General features: G+C 33.8%; 1 long non-coding RNA gene across 1 annotated transcript in view; it reads right to left on the bottom strand.

The window, feature by feature from the left end:
- Positions 1 to 1,312: 1,312 nt before the first annotated feature.
- LOC130455978 (uncharacterized) overlaps positions 1,313 to 21,636 on the bottom strand; it is a 60,401-nt gene continuing 40,077 nt past the window's right edge. The window contains exon 2 of the long non-coding RNA XR_008914260.1: positions 1,313 to 2,667. This is a non-coding gene — a long non-coding RNA (uncharacterized LOC130455978). The remainder of the gene's footprint in view (positions 2,668 to 21,636) is intronic.

Below are 21,636 nucleotides of genomic sequence, written 5' to 3'. Positions count from 1 at the left end.
TTCCTTATCTCTTTTAATCAGATCAATTTCTACTTTGGCTTTGTCTAGTATCCTGATTACTACTACTACTTTTTTTTTTTTACTTTAGAAGATTTATAATATATTCTGCTCCAGTCTTTTCCTTGAATCTGTGTGTACCACCTTGCCTCAAATGTATTTCTTGTAAACAACATACAGTAAAATTCTGGTTTTTAATCCACTCTGCTATCTGCTTCCATTTAATGGCTGAGTTTATCTCATTAACATTAAGTGTTATGATTACTAATTTTGTATTCCGTTTTGCTTTTTGTCACCACCCTCAGTTCCCCCTGCCTTCTATTACCTCCCCCTCCACTTCCCTTGTCTTGTTCCCCATGTACTTTTAGGGTAAGATAGAATGTTATACACCACTAAGTATACTTATTTTTCCCTTTCTGAGCCAGTTACAAAGAGAGTAAAGTTAAAGTATTGCCATTCAACATCCTTCCTATCCTCCCCTCTGTACTGACTTTTCTTGCATCTTTACATTATATAACTTACCCTATTTTTTCTCTCCCTTCCTTTTTCTCTCAGTGCAACCCTGTCTTTCAGCCCTTGATTGATTTTTATGTCATTCATATGCACACATATCATATTATACAAACATATCTTTCCATATCATCACATTTACATGTATATAATATCATATATAGCATATATCATGATATACATCATGTTATCATAATCAGCTTACTTTTCCACTATCTTTCTAAGTAAATTCTTTCTATCTTCTCTACTACTGAGAGTAATTTTTGAGCATAGAAATCCTCTTTCCATGTAGACATATAGACATTTTAACCTTAATAAGTCCCTCAAATTTTCTCATTCTTATTTACCTTTCTAGACTTCCCTTGTGTCTCCTATTTGGCCTTCATTTTTTTTTTAAATTAGATCTGGCTTATTCCTCAGAAATGCTTGAAATCTTCTATCTTATTGAATGATCATTTTTTCCCCTGAAAGATTAAGTCAGTTTTTTTTTTCTGAACAGGTGACTCTGGGTTGTAAAACCAAATCTTTTGGCTTTCTAAATATCAGACTCCATGCCTTCCAATCCTTTAAGGTAGTAGCCACTAGGTCCTGAGTGTTCCTCATTGTAGCTCCATGGTATTTTAATACTTTCTTTCTGATTGCTTGAAGTACCTTTTCCTTGACTTGGTGGCTCTTGAATTTGGCTATTACATTCCTGGAAGATATCAATTGAGGAATTCTTTCTGGAGGCAATCTGTTAATTCTTTCAATTTTAATTTTATTTTCTTATTCAAGGATCTCTGTTTCTTATTCAAGGATCTGATAATTTCTTGAAACATTACATCAAATGTTTTTCTTCTTTCTATTTTCTAGGTCTGTTGTTTTTTTTCAATAAGATATTTCATATTTTCCCCTGTTTTTTCATTCCTTTGATTCCATTTTATTGTTTCTTGATTTCTCATTAAATCATTGGTTTATAGGTGGTCATTTCTGACTTTTAGGACATGGTTTTCCTCTGTCAGTTTTTGTTTCTCCTTTTTCAATTGGCCCATTTCTTCTTGCATCACTTTCATTTGTTCTTGCAATTTTCATTTCTCTTCCCCACTTTTCCTCTAACTTTAATAATTGTGTTTTGAAATATTTTTGAGCTCTTACAGAATCTGTGCCCAATCTATATTTTTCTTTGAGTGTGTTTTCTTTGCTTTCACTGTCCCTTTCTGTGTCTGCACCTTGCTATTTGTCTCCATAAAAAGTCTTTAGAGGTAGGTGCCTTTTTGATTGCTCATTTTTCCTATATAATTATAGGTAGGCTTTGTTTTCTGGGGTTTTAGAGTACCCTCCTAAATTTCAGTCCTTCCTTGATGTTATTATTGGCTTATTTTGGGGATTGCTACTAGTTTACCAGATGGTCCAAGGGCTGAGAGCTCTGAGAATCTCCTCTCCCTGTTGATTCAATTGACTTTTGAGATGTTGATATCTTAAAGACTTTCCTCAGGTTTGGGTGTAAGCTTTTCATCTCAGTCTGAACTTGATTAGGTCAGGTGCTGATCATATTCTAGCCCCAGGTTTTAGTTCACAATTTTGGTCTCAAGGTTTTCTTGATTCAATGAGGCACACCCTTGATTGTCCTGTCCTGGAGCTCCATCCTTAGTTTGGGGCAAAAATATCCCCGTGTGGCTCCTTTTATAAACTGTATCCTCACCCCAAACCCAAAGTGGGATTCTTTGCTTCCCTCTGTGTCTACGTGGATTGACCCACATTGCCCTTCTCCACAGGTTTGCAATTTCAAGGGGTATTAGTTGGCTTGGACTTTTTTTTTTTTTTGCAGGGCAGGATCTCAGGGTCTAGATTAGGTTAGGCTTAACTTCTGAAGCTGTGAGATCAGATGTGTGGGGCAGTGGAGGTGTGGTTTACTCTTGGTTTGCTCTTCACTCCTTGCTTTGCCACCTGCTAGCTCTACTCCCCTCTCACCTAAATTCCCCAGATGATCTCTGCCTACCTTTTGGGTTTTTCTTTTTTTGAAGGTTGTTTCCCTCTGTCTCTGTTGGTTCTTTCACTATATTCTTTTTGTGGTGATATTTTACTCTTGCTCAGAGAGGATTTTCCTGGTGAAATGGCCAGCTGCTGCCCTAGTTACTTCTCCATCTTGGCTCCTATCAAACTTTCGTTTTCTATCAAGGACTGGAAAACAATGAACATATGTAGAAAAAAGGCACAAAATTTAGTATTAGGTAAATACAAATAACCACATTTAATGTACCACATGACTCCACCCTGTTTCCCAGAATTTTTCATTTTCTTAAGAGGGATACATGCTTATTAAAGTGCATAGAGGGGTACACTAACATTCCCTCTGATAAAAATGAGATTCTGTTTTCTGTTTAACCTCAATTTAAATACATTTGAAAAAGAAAGAAAATATCTTTATATTTGAGGGTATCATTTTATGCATAGGAAGTCAGATAATTGGGGATAGAGCCAAGATGGCAGAGAGGGAGGAAGTCATTCAGTGAGCTCTCCTACCCATTCCAAATAATCTCTTCAAAAATAGGTCTAAAAATGCCCCAGAATGAATCTTTAAGGGAAACTCCATCAAAAGGCACAAAGAACAATGTTTCCAGGTCAAGACAGCAAAGGGTAATACACAGGAAACACTGGAGACACTGGAGACAAAAAATGTCAGACCAGAAACATCCTACATCTAAAGCATTTCATTGCATCTTGAAAAACTGATCTTCGAACATTATAGGACCCAGGAGATGACTACAAAACAATGCAAGAGAAGATGTCACAATAGCCATGTAAATAGTGGAGCATTGCCAGACTCATAATGAAAGTGCTAACTGGAAATTTTTATTAAAAAACTTTATTTTTTCCAGATTACCTGTAAATACAATTTTTAAAAATATTCAACTTCTCATATTTTGTCAACATTGTAATCTCTCTCTCTCTCCTTAAGGAAGCAGGTAACTTGATATAGTTTGTACATATATTATCATATAATGCACATTGATCTGTTAGTTGTGAAAGAAGACACATATTGTTGACACTATAGAAAATATGAAGGACAAAATAAAGAATAATGTGTTTCCATTTTCATTCAGATCCTGTCTATTCGTTCTATGGTAGCAGATACCTTTTTTTTTTTCATTAGTTTCTTGGAGTTGTCTTGGATCCTTGCCATGTTAATTGATAATAATTTTCATTCTCAATTGATCATCATATATCATCGTTGTTATTATGTACAATGTTATCCTTTTTCTAGTCACTTCACATTGAATAACTTCATATGTCTCCCTGTTATCTTTTTTGTAGTCTTGTTGGCCATTTCTTATGGCACAATAGTATTCTCCAATATAATGACATTTTCTTCCTTGTTAAAATGTATTTAAATTCTGGACAGAACTCTGAATACTTGCCGAAAGGGAAATAAAACTGTTTATCAGTTCATAACTACACCAGCTATATATTAGAGTCCCAATTTTTCCACATTGCCTCCAGCTTTTATAGTTTTCCTTTTTTCTCATGAGTGTGAATTAATACCTAAAAGTTGTTTTGAGTTGCGTTTCTCTAATCATTACTGATTCAGAGTATTTTCTTATATGACTAATGATAGTTTTAATTTCTTCATCTGAGACATGCCTGTTAATATCCTTTGACAATTTGTCAATTGGAAAATGCTTGATATTCTGATAGATCTGACTCAGTTATCTATATATTTGAGAAATACAGCCTTTGTTGAAGAGACTTTTTATACAGATTTTTCCCCAGCTTGTCATTTGCCCAACTAGTAATTTTGTCACACATTTTACAGTGCCTTTGACAAATCCAGGGGATATTAAGGAGTGAACCTGTACTCAGGGAGATATTTCACAGTGTAACAGAGGAAAGCAGATTCAACATGCTGGAAGACCAACTTAAGCAGGGGAAGGGCAGGAAGGACAGAGAATTCCAGAGAAGGAACAGAGGAAGTGAGAAGATCCAAGCAGTTAACTCATTTCTCTTTGGGGAACCCGCCAGAGAGGTTGGGCTGAGAGAACCTCTGAGTCTTGATCATCCTTCTGTGAATCCAGACCCCTGAATCCAGTGAAAGACAAGAAGAGTGGAGAGGACTTTGATATAAAGCTATCCACCCCAGGAAGATTTCCTCTCCATCCCTCCAAAGCAGTCCTTGAACTTCATATCATAACTAGGACAGATAGAAGTCAGGACAGCTCTCACAATTGACCCCAGAGGGACAGGCAGGCAAAGCCTGAGCCTGTAGGATTTGGGGAGAAGGGGGTCAGTTGTTAATCCTTAGGGACTTCCTATTTCCCACTTTCCCATTACCACATCCAGCCATCTCACTTACCCTACTCTTTCTGTGTTCATCAAGAATAAATAGTTGTTTCTATAGATCAAATGCCTGCTCATAATCTTTAGGGAGGGGGACCTGAAGCTTTGGGGAGAAGAACTGTATTTCCTCCCCAAGAAAGAAGAAGCAGTTCAGTCCTGGATTCTACTTCAACCCAGTCTCTGAAGAAATATTATTTGTAACCCTGAAGACAGTTAGTGTGGGTTTACTGAGGAAAGAGAGGGGGGAACTATATATCCCCCCTCTTTACCCTTTAGCTCCATTCCATCTCTACCACACTCTAGTCCTGAATTAAGTGGTGGGGGACTCCATTTCTCCCCCTCCATTACAATGGGTATAGATATCCTGAAGTATATGCTAGAAAAGGAAGAATTTCAGGAAAAAAAGCAGCACCAATGAAACTGAGATTCCAGAAACACACCTTTGGAATCCCTGAAAACACAATTATTAGCTTAATTCCTGAAATCACAAGGTAACAAAATTCTCAGAAATCTTAAGAAAAGCCACCCAAAACTTCCCTTTGGAAGCTGAGCAGAGACTAAATGTAAAATTGAGTCAGAAAGAGTCAACTGGGGGCAGCTGGGTGGCTCAGTGGATTGAGAGCCAGACCTAGAGATGGGAGGCCCTACGTTTAAATCTGACCTCACATACTTCCTAGCTGTATGACCCTGGGCCAGTCACTTGACCTCCATTGCCCTAACCCTTACCACTCTTCTGCCTTGGAACCAATGCACAGTATTGATTCTAAGATGGAAGGTAAGATTTTTTTTAATCCAGTCAGAATTTAGGAGGGAGACTTAAAGAATGAATAAAGAGACCCATTATAAAAAAGTAATGGGATGTCAAAGTTCTGTTTTTGGTCATGGCTTTAAGACACTCTAGAGATTCTTAATTTTTTAAAAATTTTTTTCCAGGTTAGATATTTTGGCTATATCTTTTAAATTCTACTTCGTCAATCTATTGATTTTAAGATTTCATGTTGTCTCATTGATCATTGTCTTTTTGGGAGGACGATTCTAATTTTCAGGAAGTTTATTTGTTAAGCACAGTTTGGTACTTCATGCCAACCTGGAAACTACATTTCTAACTCTACCATAGTTTAGATTTATTTCCCATTTGTCCTTGGGTACTCTAATTTCATCTATTAAATAGAAGAAAACAAAACAAACAAAATAAATCTACCCATATCTCTTAAAACCAGAAGGGAAAATAAACATAGAAAGAATCTGCCAGTCACCTCTTAAAAGAAACTCAATTTTTTTCAAGTCGCAGAATTATCATGGACAAAATTCAGACTTTTGGGTCAAAGAAGTACTTAAAATAGCCAAAAAAATGAGACTCTTAGGGGCAGAGCTGAAATGGTGGAGTAGAGAAGAGAAGCTACAAATGAAGAGAAGATTCCTCTCCAAGCAATATTAAAATATAATTCATGAGCCACCAAGCCAAGAAGAAAAAATACTTTAAACAGCCAGAAAGAAACCATTAAAATACCATAATGGTACAATCAGGGTCACATAGGAGCTAGCTCCTTTTACATTAAAGGATCAAAAGGCATGGAATATGATATTCAGGAAGGCAAAAGATTTGGGTTTATAACCTATAATCGTCTATCCAGCAAAACTGAGTATATTCTTTAAAGGGAAAAAAATGGATAATCAGAAGATAGAAGATTTTTCAAGCATGCCTAAGGAATAAGTCAGACCTAAACAAAAAATCTGAAGTCAAATACAATAAACAAGAGAAGCCCAAAAAGGAAAATAAGAAAGAGGAAATTTAAGAAACTCATTATAGTCAAAATGTTTATATATCTGGCATGGAAAGAGATTTTCTGTAATTTTCAAAAATTACTCTTAGTAGTAGAGAAGATAGAAGGAATCCACTCAGAAAGAAGGTGGAGAAGTAAGCTGATTATGATGGTGTGATGCATATGATGATATGATGTGCATGTAAATGTGATGATATGAAACACTATGTATAATATAATATGTATGTATATGAATGATATATTTAAAAATCAATCAAGGGCTGAAATAGAGGGTTGCACTGAGAGAAAAGAGAAAGGGTAGATAGAATGGGATAAATTATATAACATAAAGAGGTGTGGAAAATCATTATAGAGAGGGGAGGATAAGGGTGGTGACAAGCAATGCTTACACTTTATTTTCATCATGACTGGCTCAGAGAGGGAAAAGCAAGTATACTCAGAGTGGTGAGGTATATAATTCTATCTTACCCTGTTCAGTGGGATATAGAATTCTATCTTACCCTACAGAGAGGTAGAAGAGGAATAAGACAAGGAAAGGGGAAAGTAATTGAATGGAAAATTGGGATGGGTGAAAAAGAGGAAAACACTGGTGAGGAGGAACAGAGAGAAAGGGAATTGAGCAGGACCCAAAAGGGATAAAATGATGGTGGGCTATATACAATTAATAAGCATAACCCTGAATGTGAATGGGATGAACTCATTCATTAAACAGAAGCAGATAGCAGAGTGGATTAAAAACTAGAATCCTACTATATGTTGTTTACAAGAAAAACATTTGAGGCAGGATGAAGCATGCAGATTACAGGTAAAAGGCTGGAACAAACCTTATTATACATCATCTAAAGCAAAAAAAAAAAGCATGAGTTAAAATTATGATACCATGCAAAGCTAAAGTAGAAGTTGATCTGATTAAAAGAGATAAGGAAGGAAATTACTTTTTGCTAAAAAGGTACTATAAATAATGAAGTAACATCATTACTAAACATTTATGCACCAAATGGTATAGCATCTAGATTTTTAAAGGAGAAATTAAAGGAGCTTAGGTAGGAAATAGATAGTAAGACCATAATAGTGAGGGATCATAACTTTCCCTTTTCAGAAGTAGATAAATTGAACTGAAAAATAAGTAAGAAAGAAGTAAGGAAAGTAAATGAAATGTTAGAAAAATTAGAGTTAAAAGATATCTGGAGAAAATTGAATAGGGACAAAAAAGGAATATACCTTCTTCTCAGAGGTACATGGTACATATACAAAAATTGACCATATACTAGAGTCTTACCAAATTCCTTTTATGACACAAATATAGTATTGATTTCAAAGCTAGGCAGACCACAAAAGAGAGAAATAAAACTAGACTAATATCCTTAATAAACATAGATGCAAAAATCTTAAATAAAATACTAGCAAAAAGATTTCAGCAAGTTATCACAAAGATTATCCACTATCATCAGGTGGGATTTATACTAAGAATATGTGGATGGTTTAATATGAGGAAAACCATCCACATAATTGATCATATCAATAATCAAACCAACAAAAATCACATGGTTCTCACAATAGATGCAGAAAAAAGCCTTTGGCAAAATACAATACCTATTCCTATTGAAAACATTAGAAAGAATAGGAGTAGAAGGGCCCTTTATCAAAATAATAAACAGTATATATTTAAAACCATCAGCAAGTATTATCTATAATGGGAAGAAGTTAAAAGTCTTCATAATAATTTCAGGAATGAAGCAAGATAACTTCTATTATTTAATATTGTACTAGAAATGCTAGCTGTAGCAATTATAGAAGAAAAAGAAATTAAAAGGATTAATGTAGGCAGTGAGGAAACTAAACTATCACTCCTTGCAGATGACATAATAGTATACTTAGAGAACGTGAGAAAATCAACTAAAAAGCTAGAGTAAATAATAATTTTAGTAAAGTTGTAGGATAACAAATAGATCCACATAAATCATCAGAATTTTTATTATTTATTTTGAACAACAATCAGCAACAAGAGTTAGAAAGAAAAAACTCCATTTAAAATAATTCTAGGTAATATAAAATATTTGGGAATCTATCTGCCAAGACAAACTCAGGAATTATAGGAAAACAACCTCAAAACATTATTCACACAAATAAAACTAGATCTAAACATTTGGGGAAAAAACCAACATTTATTGTTCATGGGTAAGATGAGCTAATATAATAAAAATGACAATCTTACCCAAACTTATTTACTTATTTAGTGTCATACCTATAAAACTCCCCCCCAAAAAAAAACTTTTTTATAGAATTAGAAAAAAATAACAAAGTTCATTTTGAAGAACAAAAGATCAAGAATTTCAAAGGAAGTAATGATAAAAAAATGTTAAGAATGAGGGACTAATAGTACCAGATCTTAAAATGTACTATAAAGCACTGATCATCAAAACCATTTGGTACTGGCTAAGAGAGAGAAGGGTGGATCAGTGGAATAGACTTGGGGTAAAGGACCTTATCAAGATAGTGTTTGATAAACCCAGCTTTTGGGACAAGATCCCATTATTTGGCAAAAATTGCTGGGAAAATTAGAAAACAGTATGAGAGATATGAGTTAGATCATCATCTCACACCGTATACCAATATAAATTAAAAATTGGTAAGTGGCTTCACTATAAAGAGGAAAATTATAAGTAAATTAAGTGAACATAGAATAGATTACCTATCAGATGTATGGGAAAGGAAAGAATTTAAGACCAAAAAAGATATAGAGAATATTACTAAATGTAAAATAAATAATTTTGATTACATTAAATTAAAAAGGTTTTGTACAAGCAAAACCAATGCAACCAAAATTAGAAGGGAAGCAAAACAAATTGGAGGAAATTTTTTATAGTAAAAACCTCTAACAAAGATCTAATTTCTCAAACTCAGAAAGAGTCAAGTCAATTCTACAAAAAACCAAGCTATTCCTCAATTGACAAATGATCAAGGGGCATGAATAGTCAGTTTTCAGATAAAGAAAGTAAAACTATCAATAAGTGCATGAAAAAGTATTCTAAATCTCTCATAATTAGAGAAATGTAAATAAAAATACAGATTTGCCAATATGACAGTAAAGGAAAATAATAAATATTGAAGGGGTTGTGGCAAAATTGGGACCCTAATTCATTGGTGGTTGAGTTGTGAATTGATCCAACAATTCTGGGAGGCAATTTGGCACTTTGTCCAAAGGGCTTTAAAAGTGTATACCCTTTTATCTAGCAATATTACTATTAGGTTTGAATACTAAAGTGATAATAAGAAAATGTACAAAAATATTAATATGTGAACTTTTTTGTGGCAAAAAAAATTCAAAAATGAGGGGGTGTCCCTTGATTGGAGAATGGCTGAACAAATTATGATATATGAAGGTGATGGAATACTACTGTGCTATAAAGAATGAACTGTAGGTTTTCTATCTGAACTTTTAAAAACCTCCAAGAATTGATGCAGTGAAGTGAGCAGAATCAAGAGAACACTATACACAGAAAGTGAAACATTGTGGAACAATCCAATGTAATGAATTTTGCTAATACCCAATAATCCCAAGGGACTTATGAGGAAGAATGCTATCCACATAGAGAGAAAGAAATGTGGGAGTAGAAACACAGAAGAAAAACAAATTACTTCATATTTGTTCATATGGATATATGATTCCGATTTTGGTTTTAAAAGATTGCTCTATTGCACAAATGAATAATATGTAAATAAGAATAAGTGATAACATGTGTATAGCCAAATGGAAGTGCTGATTGGATCTGGGAGAGGGAAGAGAGGAAGGGAGGGAATGAAAATGAAATATATAAACTTGAGAAAAAAATTTAAAGAAAATAATAGTCAAAATTAAGCACATAGTAAGATCAACCAGGGTCTAACACAATTTATCAACCATCATTCCAATGAAGCTGAGAACTCAAAATATGATGTTCCAAAAGACCCAGGTTATTGGTTTATAGTCAAGAAAAAATCAATGCAAACTCAGCAAAATTTAGTATAATGCTATGGGGGAAAAGGTTGTTTTTTTTAAATGTAATAGAGTGTGTTCACTCATTTCTGATAAAAATTGTTAAAAAGAACTATTCTAACACCGGAGTTCAAATAAACATAAAAGGTAAACATGAAGGAATAATAATAATAATGAACTAAGAGTAAAAATATACCTACATTGTAAGGATAATTTTAGAGTTGTGACCTAATCTAAATTAATTTGGTCACCCAAATAAAATACTCAAGTCAGTTTGGAAATTTATGGTGATTTTAATTAATATAGAGTGAAGGAATTAAGGAGAAGAGAGAGAAAGAGGGTATAGGATTTCCTCCACCTGTCCTGTGCCAGGGGGAGGTTCAAAGACCTCCAACATGAGGTCTTTGAAGAAGATTAGAGGCTTTTCTAAGAGCAAAGTGTTTGGAAGGTAAAGGAGAAAAGAATCAGCCTAAACTCTGAGAGAGCTCAGTGAAGATACCTCACCTGAACTAGGCTACTAAGCTTCTCCTAGTATAGTATCAAGGAAAACTCACCGCCAAACCCGGACAATAACTGCTACCATGCCAAGATGCCGAAATGCTCAGCAAGCTACCACCAGAGCCACCTCTCCAAGGAAAGAGACTGGAGAGAGGAAGTGACCCAAAATATATAGACAGTTTTTACATCACTTTCCTGCATCTCACATGTACCAATGGTAGCTTAAGCTTTTCTTAGGATAGCCCAGGGATCTGTCAGTTGTTTCTGATTTGTCATTTGCTAGCATATGTCTGTCATAGGCCATCCTCCTAAATAAATAATCCTTAAGTATGGGTGTAGATATTGCTGTTTTTATTAGACCATGTAGGGTGGAGTAATCTAAAGTTCACAACATTCAATTATGGGGAAATGATGCATTATTTTTTGAACCCTCATAGATGTATTTTGACAAACAATACCTCAGAGTGAATATATTATATCTTGATATTAAGGGGACTATAGAAAAAGAGCGAAGAAGAATACGTTGGGTAGAGAAAGGAAGAAGGAAAACAAAGCTAGAGAACATTATCTCACATTATCAGGTTATTCAAGTAGTCATCTAAATAAGACAGGGGAAGAAGGGTAGTGAACAGCTGACACTTCTACCTAATTCTTATCTAAATTACTCAAAGGAGAGAATACACACATACAAATTTTTGTACAGAAATAAATATCAATCAAAAGGGAAGTAGGAGAGGAAAGGGAAAATAACAGGAGTAGAATTGGAGGGAAGCTAGTTTAAGGGAAAGATTACTCCTGATAAAAATAAAATCTAAGTATATTTAACAAAAATAGTTATATTTTATTTTGACATAGCAAAAAAAAACTGTAAGTGGTGGAACTCATGAACTGGGGAGTAGATGAACAAGTTATGGGATATAAATGTGATGAAATACTATTGTGTTGGGAAAAATAATCAAGAAAATTGTTAAAGAGAAATCTGGCAAGACTTATGAATTAAGAAAGAGGGAAGTGAACAGAAGAAAAGTAACAATATAGTAAAGACAACAGTTTAAAGGCAAATGATTTCTTAAAACACCATTTGATTCGCCCCCAATTACATTTAAAACTGTTTCCAACCAACAATTTAAAAACAATTTTGAATCTTGAATTCTTTCCCTCCAGCTCTTTTCTCCCTAACCCCTGCTGAGATGATCAGCAATCATATAGATTTTACATGTGTAATCATGTAAAGCATTTTTCCATATTAATTATATTGTGGAAGAAAACTTAACCAAGTAATTAAGAAATAAGGTAAAAAGAAGTTTGCTTTGGTCTCGATTCAGACTACATAAGTTCTTTGTCTGGAAGCAGATTTTCATCATGAGTCTTTTGGGATTGTTTTATATCATTGTATTACTGAGAATAACTAAGTTATTCATATTTGTTTATGGTATAGTATTCCTGTCACTGTGTACAGTGTTCTCTTGTTTCTATTTATTTCACTGTGATTCAGTTTATGTTAGTCTTTCCAGGTTTTTCTGAGCTCCTCCTGCATTTTATTTCTTGCAGTACAATAGTATTCCATTAAAATCATATACTATAATTTAATCAGTCATACTTCAACTGATAGGTATCCCCTCACTTTTCAATTATTTGTGTCTCTAAAAGAGCTTCTTTAAATATGTCTGTTCATATAAATCCTTATCCAAGACAAGTGACTTTTAAACTATTTGGAACTGTTATCAGCATTATTTATAAGATAATGGGAGCATTATTTGAGAGGATTTATCATGAAGATACCTGCCTACCTTTAGTAATATGAAGGACTCAGAGTACAAAATGAGACCAAAAATGTTTAGAACGTAGCCAATGTGTAATGGATTTTACCTTTCTTTTGTTGTCAATTGGCAGGTATTTTGAGGAAGTTAAATGAGAAAGCATATTTCTTCTACAAATAAACATAATTTACAAAAGAAAGTAAATTGTTTTAGATATTGAAAAGGAGTAACAAATTCCTGGTGTGCCTCATACAAAGGGAGAGATCTCATGCAGAAATGATGAAATTATAAATACTATAATTATCTATCTATCTATCTATCTATCTATCTATCTATCTATCTATCTAATGGACATAGCTTTTCACACCATTATCTAGTCATCATAATTAAAGCACTTACATATTTGGCATGTGTTGACAAGCAGTCATCAATTAAAATTAAAATTTAATTTAAAATTTAAAAGATTAGTGATCTCATTTGATTTTAATTTACATTAATTGTGATTCCTTTCCCCTAGCATTCCATCCCTTATAAGGAAATTATTTCTAAAAATTTCTTTTAAATTTCTGCATAATCAAACAAAATAAAATCAAACAGCATGTGACTTTTTATAATGATAGCTTCTGCCTTCTAAAATAGATGGCAATGGCACATCTCACCTATATTCTTGTCATTGTAATTAATAAATATATTTCCTTCTGTTATTCTTTCCATTAACTAAGGAATTTTACTATATAGTCTTAGTTTGTTCTGATTACCTCACTATGCATTAGTTCATATAAGATCTAGGTTTTACTGGGTTTTCTCATTTTTATTATTCAATATATTGCTTTATTATAATTTATTTAGTTATTTCTCAATTTATGGATACTTATTTTCATTTCTTGGCTATCAAACACAGAAGTACTATAATTAATATTTTGGTATACTTAAGAATTTTCATTCCATATTTGATTTCCAAAAATTTCATTATTACCTCTTTAGGATTATCTTTTTATTCTTAGATTCCTAATTTTAAAATACATGTTCAGCTGATTAATCCTATACATTTCTGTTTTGTTAATGTTATGTTTTCAGGAATATAATTTCTTCCTAATAAATATTTTAACTATATTCTATACATTTTGCCATTTTTATCATTATTACTATCTTTCACATAATTACACATCATTTATATTTCTGTCTTAGATCATCAAGTATATAGGGTTTCATTTTAATATCTCCAAAATGTATGTGCTTTTGATTTGTAGTCCTGAATGGCATATACCTATTAATTATATTTTTGAGTTTATGAGTATGGGCATTTTTGTCATTTTTTCCCATATTTTCTACTAGATTTCCAGAATTTTTTGGGGGGGTGTAAGATAAGAGGAGAGAGATTCTACATTGAAGAGAGTCCAGTCTCTGGGGGAGACCAGCTGAAGAAAGAGTGGAGGGGCAAGGAAAAAAGCTGAACATTCTAAGAAAAAATCAGAAGCTTGAAGATCCAACTGGTAACTCACTTCCAGCTAGGAGCCAGAGGAGGGAGGTGGATTCCCTGAAGCTGAGAAGACGCCTATTTCTTTGGAGATCTACTATTCCTTCTGAAACCCTGAATACCTCCACTAAAACTTACAGTTACATTAGTCTAAAATCCTCAAGTGAGATTGTGGATTTGGACTTTGAATGGAGCCATCCACAGATTCCTTTCCTAAGATTTCTCTCCCTTTCTTTCTCTCCCTTATATGTCCCTAGACTCATACTTTCAAGATCTAGCTAGATGAGAATAGGGACAAGAAAGGAGAGATCAGGGCTGAGAAGCCTGTGACCTTGGGGTGCGGAGTGGGGGGTGGCAACCTGCAAAAGGGAAAAATCTCTAGGGCTTCCCTTTTTTACCCACTTAACTGCCTGACATCCTTGCCATCCCCTTCCTGCTTGAACCCCAATAAATTATTTGATATTTAAGATTTAGGTTTGGGCCAGGCTCTAAACCACATAGTTAAGGGGATTTAAGATTTGGGGAGGGTCACACCTCTTCCCAAAACAGGGTTGACTTCTATATCCCAGTGATTCAAAGATTGTCTGACCAAAGGAACTGACATCTTTCTTTGGCAGTTAACCACTCCTAAGACCCTGAAAGGGGTTGACAGTTAATGTCCCTGGTGGAAGCAGAGGCATAAGAGATCATCTTGCCTCTCAAGGACAGATTTGACCTCAGGAGCCCTGGACTCCTCTGAGAAAGGCACCCTGCCATCTCACTGAGGCAATCCCATTTTATTCTCCTGTCCTCCATCTCTCAGAAAATATCCCTGTGGAGACATGCTCCTTTTCTCCAAGGGGACAGGATCTGGCTTATCTATCCCCAGAAGCAAGGGAGAAGGAAAACAATCTTTTCCCTCTCTCTCACCCCTATTCCCTCTATTTCCCCTTCATCTCTTCGCCTTCATTACACTGCTTAACAGCAATAACAATAGTATATTACTATTTTAATCCAAAAGGATTGTATCTGTCCTTTTGGGGTACAAAGTCATTTCTTTGTAATCTTTCAAACACAGAATATAATGTAGAAATGAGAGATGCTAATAGGATACAGATTTAGATTTAGAAATGAACTCAAATATCAATTCTTAATTTAAGTGTGAAAGATTATAACTGAAGAAGAAAAGAATTTCCTAAGATCATAAGATGAGTATTTTACACAGTCATGGTTCAGAACCATTATCCCTTGACCTTGCTTACGTATCTTTCCCATTAACACAATAGAAATGTTACATGGATCCTAAAAATCAATATAATTTTATGAAAGTATTCCTATACTACTGACAGTTTTGACCTAATAGGGAATTAGCTATTGCAATGTTCCTTTTGAACTTCTTAAAACCAATTTCAACTTTTTTGATTAATTGTTCATTTACCAAGGGAGTCTATGATACCTTGTATGGAACCTTTCTGTGTGTTTATGTACATATGTATGTATACAGATAGATATAGATTTGCAGATGCCTACAAACATAATCACATGCACACATGTAGATATGATAAATATAGATATAAATAGATATAGATAAATAGATACATGTCTTTTGGAGGCTAAAAGGAATTACCTAAAATTATCTAAATTTCCATTATCTTAATGCAGCCTTCTTGAAATATGGGAATTAATTTTTTCTTTTAAAGACTAATTTTTCTTCTCAAAATACCACTCAAAATGAATAAAAAATATGACAGAACCTTTTCTTTTAATTTATACATGAGAAATCTGAACAACATTGGAATGTCAGGAGTAGAGAGTTACAAAACCTATATACACCTCTTGAGCTAACAATACCATTGCTGGGTCTATTTCCCAAAGTAGAAAGAATTATGAGACAATGAACAGTGAAATGAGTAGAAGCAGAAGAATATTATATTCAGCCACAGAACTAAATCTGGTAGAATAAACTGAATGTCACCTCTAAAAAGTGAATAGAAATGTAAAACATGAAAGAATTTATATGACATGTTGGCTTCCCTGATTTTTTTGTCATGTGCAGAGAATGGGAATGGGCTAAAACACTTGGAGATAAGTTTTATTATGTAAATGAAAAGAAAAAGAAGTTAATATGGATAATTTGTGATTTAATTTGTGTACTCTCTTGTTTTTCTATCTATATAGACATGTTTGTATTGTTTAATTTTGTAAACATTTGGAATAATAAAACAATGAAAAATTAATTAAAAAATGAAATGTCAATGACTTCAATAATGAAGTCAAATGTTCTTAAAATCTAACTGACTTTTTTTTGAAAATTTTATTTAATGAGTCATTTTAAAATATTATTCCCTGGTTACAAGAATCATATTCCTTCCCTCAACTCCCCCATCCCCTCCAGCAGCCAAAGCATAATTTCACTGGGTCTCACATATGTCCCTGATCAAAACCTATTTCCATGTGGTTGATGTTTGCACTAGGAAGATCACCTAGAGTCTACATCCCCAACCATATCACCCTCAACCCATGTAATCAAGCAGTAACTTTTCCTCTCTGTTTCCATTCCTACAGTTCTTCCCCTGAATGTGGATAGTGTTCTTTCTCATAAATCCCTCCGAGTTGTTCAGGATCACTGCATTGCCACTAATGGAGAAATCCATTACAATGGATTGTACCTCTGTGTACAATGTTTTGCTAGTTCTGCTCCTTTCACTGTGCATTAATTCCTTTGGAGGTCATTCCAGTTCACATGGAGTTCTTCCAGATCATTGTTCCTTTTAGCACAATAGTATTCAATCACCAACATATACCTAAATTCGTTCAGCCATTCCCCAATCGAAGGGCATACCCTCATTTTTCAATTTTTTGCCACCACAAAGAGCACAGCTATAAATATTTTTGTACATGGCTTTTTCCTTATTATCTCTTTGGGGTACAAACTCAGCAGTGCTTTGGCTGGATCAAAGGGCAGGCAGTCTTTTAGCACCCTTTGGGCATAGTTCCAAATTACCCTCCAGAATGGTTGGATCAGTTCACAACTCCACCAGCAATGCATTAATGTCCCTACTTTGCCACATCCCCTCCAGCATTCATTACTTTCCTTTGCTGTCATGTTAGCCAATCTGCTAAGTGTGAGGTGATACCTCAGAGTTGTTTTGATTTGCATCTCTCTGATTATAAGAGATTTAGAACACTTTTTCATGTGTTATGAATAGTTTTGGTTTCTTTAACTGAAAATTGCCTATTCACTTCCCTTGCCCATTTTGTATCATTGATTAAGCTCTTTATAAATTTGAGTAATTTTGTCAGAGATTTTTGTTATGAAGATTTTTCCCCAATTTATTTTTTCCCTTCTAATTTTGGTTACATTGGTTTTGTTTGTACAAAAACTTTTAATTCAATGTAATCAAAATTATTTATTTTATGTATTGTTGTTTTTTCTAACTCTTGCTTGGTCTTAAAATCTTTCCTTTCCCTAAGATATGATATTTATACTATTCTGTGTTTACCTAATTTACTTATAGTTTCCTTCTTTATATTCAGGTCATTCACCCATTCTGATTTTGATCTTTGTGTAGGGTGTGAGATGTTGATACAGCCCCAATCTCTCCCATATTGTCTCCCAATTTTCCCAGCAGTTTTTATCAAATAGTGGATTTTTGTCCCCAAAGCTGGGATCTTTGGGTTTATCTTAGACTGTCTTGCTGAGGTCACTTACCCCAAGTCTAATCCACTGATCCTCCTTTCTGTCTCTTAGCCAGTTTTAGTATTGTTAGTATTGTTTTGAGGACCAGTACTTTATAGTATAGTTTGAGATCTGGTACTGTAAGGCCCCCTTCCTTTGCTTTTTTTTTTCATTATTTCCTTGGATGAACTTGCTCTTTTTTCTTCCAAATCAACTTTTTTATGTTTTTTTTCTAATTCAGTGAAAAAGTTTTTTGGTAGTTCAGTGGGGATGGGTATGGCACAAAAGAAGTAAATAAGTTTGGGTAGGATGGTCATTTTTTTATGTAAGTTTGTCCTAACCATAAGCAGTTAATGTTTTTCCAATTCTTTAGATCTAGTTTTAATTGTGTGGAAAGTGTTTTCTAGTTGTGTTCATATAGTTCCTGTGTTTGTCTTGGAAGATAGTTCCCTAAGTATTTCATATTGTCTGTGATGATTTTAAATGGAATTTCTCTTTCTAATTCTTTCTACTTAAATGTGTTGGGAATATATAGAAATACTGATGACTTATGTGGGTTTATTTTGTATCCTGTAACTTTGCTAAAGATGTTAATTATTTCCACTAACTTTTTAGTTGATTCCCTAGGATTCTTTAAGTAGACGACATATCATACACAGAGAAAGATAGCTTGGGCTCTTCATTGCCAATTTTATTACCTTGAAGTTCTTTTTCTTCTGTAATTACTACTACTAGTGTTACTAGTACAATGTTAAATAATAGAGGTGATAATGGGCATCCTTGTTTCACTCCTGATCTTATTGGGAATGCATCTAGTTTATCCCCATTGAAGATGATGTTGGCTGATGGTTTTACATATATACTATTTATTATTTTGAGGAAAGGACCTTCTATTCCTATAGTTTCTAGTGTTTTCAATAGGAATGAGTGTTGTATTTTTGTCAAAGGCTTTTTCTGCATCTATTGAGATAATCATATGATTTTTGTTGGTTTGCTTGTTGATATGTTCAATTATGTGAATGGTTTTCCTAATATTGAACCAACCTTGCATTCCTGTTTTAAATCCCACCTAATCATAATGAATAAACCTCGTGATCACTTGCTGGAGTCTTTTGGCTAGTATTCTATTTAAGATTTTTGCATTTATATTCATTATGGAGATTGGTCTATAGTTTTCTTTCTGTTTTTGACTTGCCTGGCTTTGGAATCAGTACCGTATTTGTGTCATAAAAGGAATTTTGTAGAGCTCCCTCTTTGCTTATTATGTCAAATAGTTTGTATAGTATTGGGATTATTTGTTCTTTGAATGTTTGATAGAATTCATTGGTGAACCCATCAGGTCTTGGGGATTTTTTCTCGGGAATTTTTTTAATGGCCTGCTCAACTTCTATTTTTGATATGGGATTATATAAGAATTCTATTTCTTCTTCTTTTAATCTAGAAAATGTATATTTTTGTAAATATTCATATTTGTTGCCATCTAATTGGGCAAAATATTTTTTTAATGCTTGCCTTAATTTTCTCTTCATTAGAGGTGAGGTCTCCCTTTTCATCTATGATACTGTTAATTTGGTTTTTGTCTTTCCTTTTTTATTAGATTTAATTGTACTTTGTCTATTTTGTTTGTTTTTCAAAATGTCAGCTTCTAGTCTTATTTATTAATTCAATAGTTCTTTAATTTTTGATTTTATTAATTTCTCCCTTAATTTTAGTATCTCTAATTTAGTTTTCACCTGTGGATTTGTTCACTTTCACTTGATTCACATGTCCAATTCATTGACCTCTGCACTGCCTAATTTGTTAATGAACTCAAGGATATAAATTTCCCCCTGAGTTCTTCTTTGGCTGCATCCCATAGAGTTTGAAAGGATGTCTCATCATTGTCATTTTCTTCAATGAAATTATTAATTGTTTCTATGATTTGTTCTTTAACTAACCGATTTCATAGAATCATATTATTTAATTTCCAATTAATTTTTGATTTGACTCTCCATGTATCCTTACTGATTATTATTTTTATTGGATTATGATCTGAAAAGGTTGCAGTTATTATTTCTGCTTTTCTTTGTTTGCCATGTTTTTATGCTTCAGTACATGGTCAATCTTTGTGAATGTACTATGTGGTGTTGAAAAGAAGGTGTATTCTTGTTTGTCCCTATTTATTTTTCTCCACATATCTATTAACTCTTTTTTTCCCTAAAATTTCATTCACATCTCATCTCTTTCTCATTTATTTTTTGATTTGATTTATCTAGATTTGCTAGTGGTAAGCTCAGGTCACCCACTAGTATTGTTTTACTATCTATTTCCTCCTTCAGCTCCACTTGTTTCTCCTTTAGAAATTTGGATGCTCTACCTTTTGGTGCATACATGTTGATTACTGATATTTCCTCATTGTCTATACTATATTTTATCAGGATGTAGTTACCTTCCATATCCCTTTTAATCAGATCTATTTTTCCTTTGGGTTTGTCAGATATCATGATTGCAACTACTGCCTTCTTTCCTTCAGTTGAAGCCCAATCGATTTTGCTCCAACCTTTAATTCTAACCTTGTGAGTGTCTACCCATCTTATGTGTGTTTCTTGTAGACAACATATGGTACAATTTTGGTTTCTAATACATTCTACTATTTGTTTTTGTTTCATGGGTGAGTTCATCCCTTTCACATTTAAAGTTATGATTGCCACTTGTGTATTTCCAAGAATTTTGATATCCTCTCCTAGTTCTTTTGCTAAATCCTTTTAAATCTGTGGTTTGCTTTTAATCAGTCCTCCTAATCCCCACCCTTAATATGCTTCCCTTGTGGCCTCTCCCTTTTTGTTCCCTTCTTAATTCTTTTTAAGGTCTGTTAAGTTCCTTCTCCCCTCTCTTTCCTTCCCTTTTTGTACTCCCCGGCACCCTGAGCCCTTTAATCTTCCCCTCTCAATTTTCCTATAGGGTAAGATAGAATGCAATACCCCAGTGGATCTAGATGCTCTTCCCTCTAAGAATTGATTTCACTGAGAGTAAGATTTAAGTATTTCTTATTAACACTCTCTTCCTCTCCTTCTTATAATAGTATTCTTCCCCTCCCCTTCCCATGTGTATCCTTGTGTGATAAAGATGATCATATTTATCTTATTTCTTCAAATTTCTCTTTGTGCCCTTTCTCTTTTTTTGCATATCATCTTATACCACTTATTACCCAAATCTCTTCCTGTGAATGATTCTTCTAATTACTATAATAGTGAATATAATTTTTGACAGTTACAAATAACCTTTTTTCTCATATATTAATATAAACAATTCGATCATATTGAAGCCCTTAAAGAAGAAAGTTTAAATAAAAAACATTTTTCTCCTTTTCCCACTCTTTCTTATTTACCTTTTCATGTTTCTCTTGATTTTTGTATTGGGATATCAAACTTTCTACTTAGTTCTGGTCTTTTCTTTACAAATACTTGGAAATATATTTTGTTGAGTGCCCATACTTTCCCCTGGAAGTATATAGTCAGTTTTGATGGGTAGGTGATCCTTGGTTGAAGAACCAATTCTCTTGCCTTTCTGAACATCATATTCCAAGCCTTGCTGTCGTTTAGTGTGGAAGCTACCAGATCTTATGTAATCCTGATTGGTGCTCCTTAGTTTCTGAATTGTCTCTTTTTGGCTTCTTTTAAAAT

The sequence above is a fragment of the Monodelphis domestica genome, chromosome 8, assembly GCF_027887165.1.
Source record: "Monodelphis domestica isolate mMonDom1 chromosome 8, mMonDom1.pri, whole genome shotgun sequence".
Taxonomy (NCBI): domain Eukaryota; kingdom Metazoa; phylum Chordata; class Mammalia; order Didelphimorphia; family Didelphidae; genus Monodelphis; species Monodelphis domestica.
Note: the sequence above shows the minus strand (reverse complement) of the source record. Positions and strands in the feature narration are given on the sequence as shown.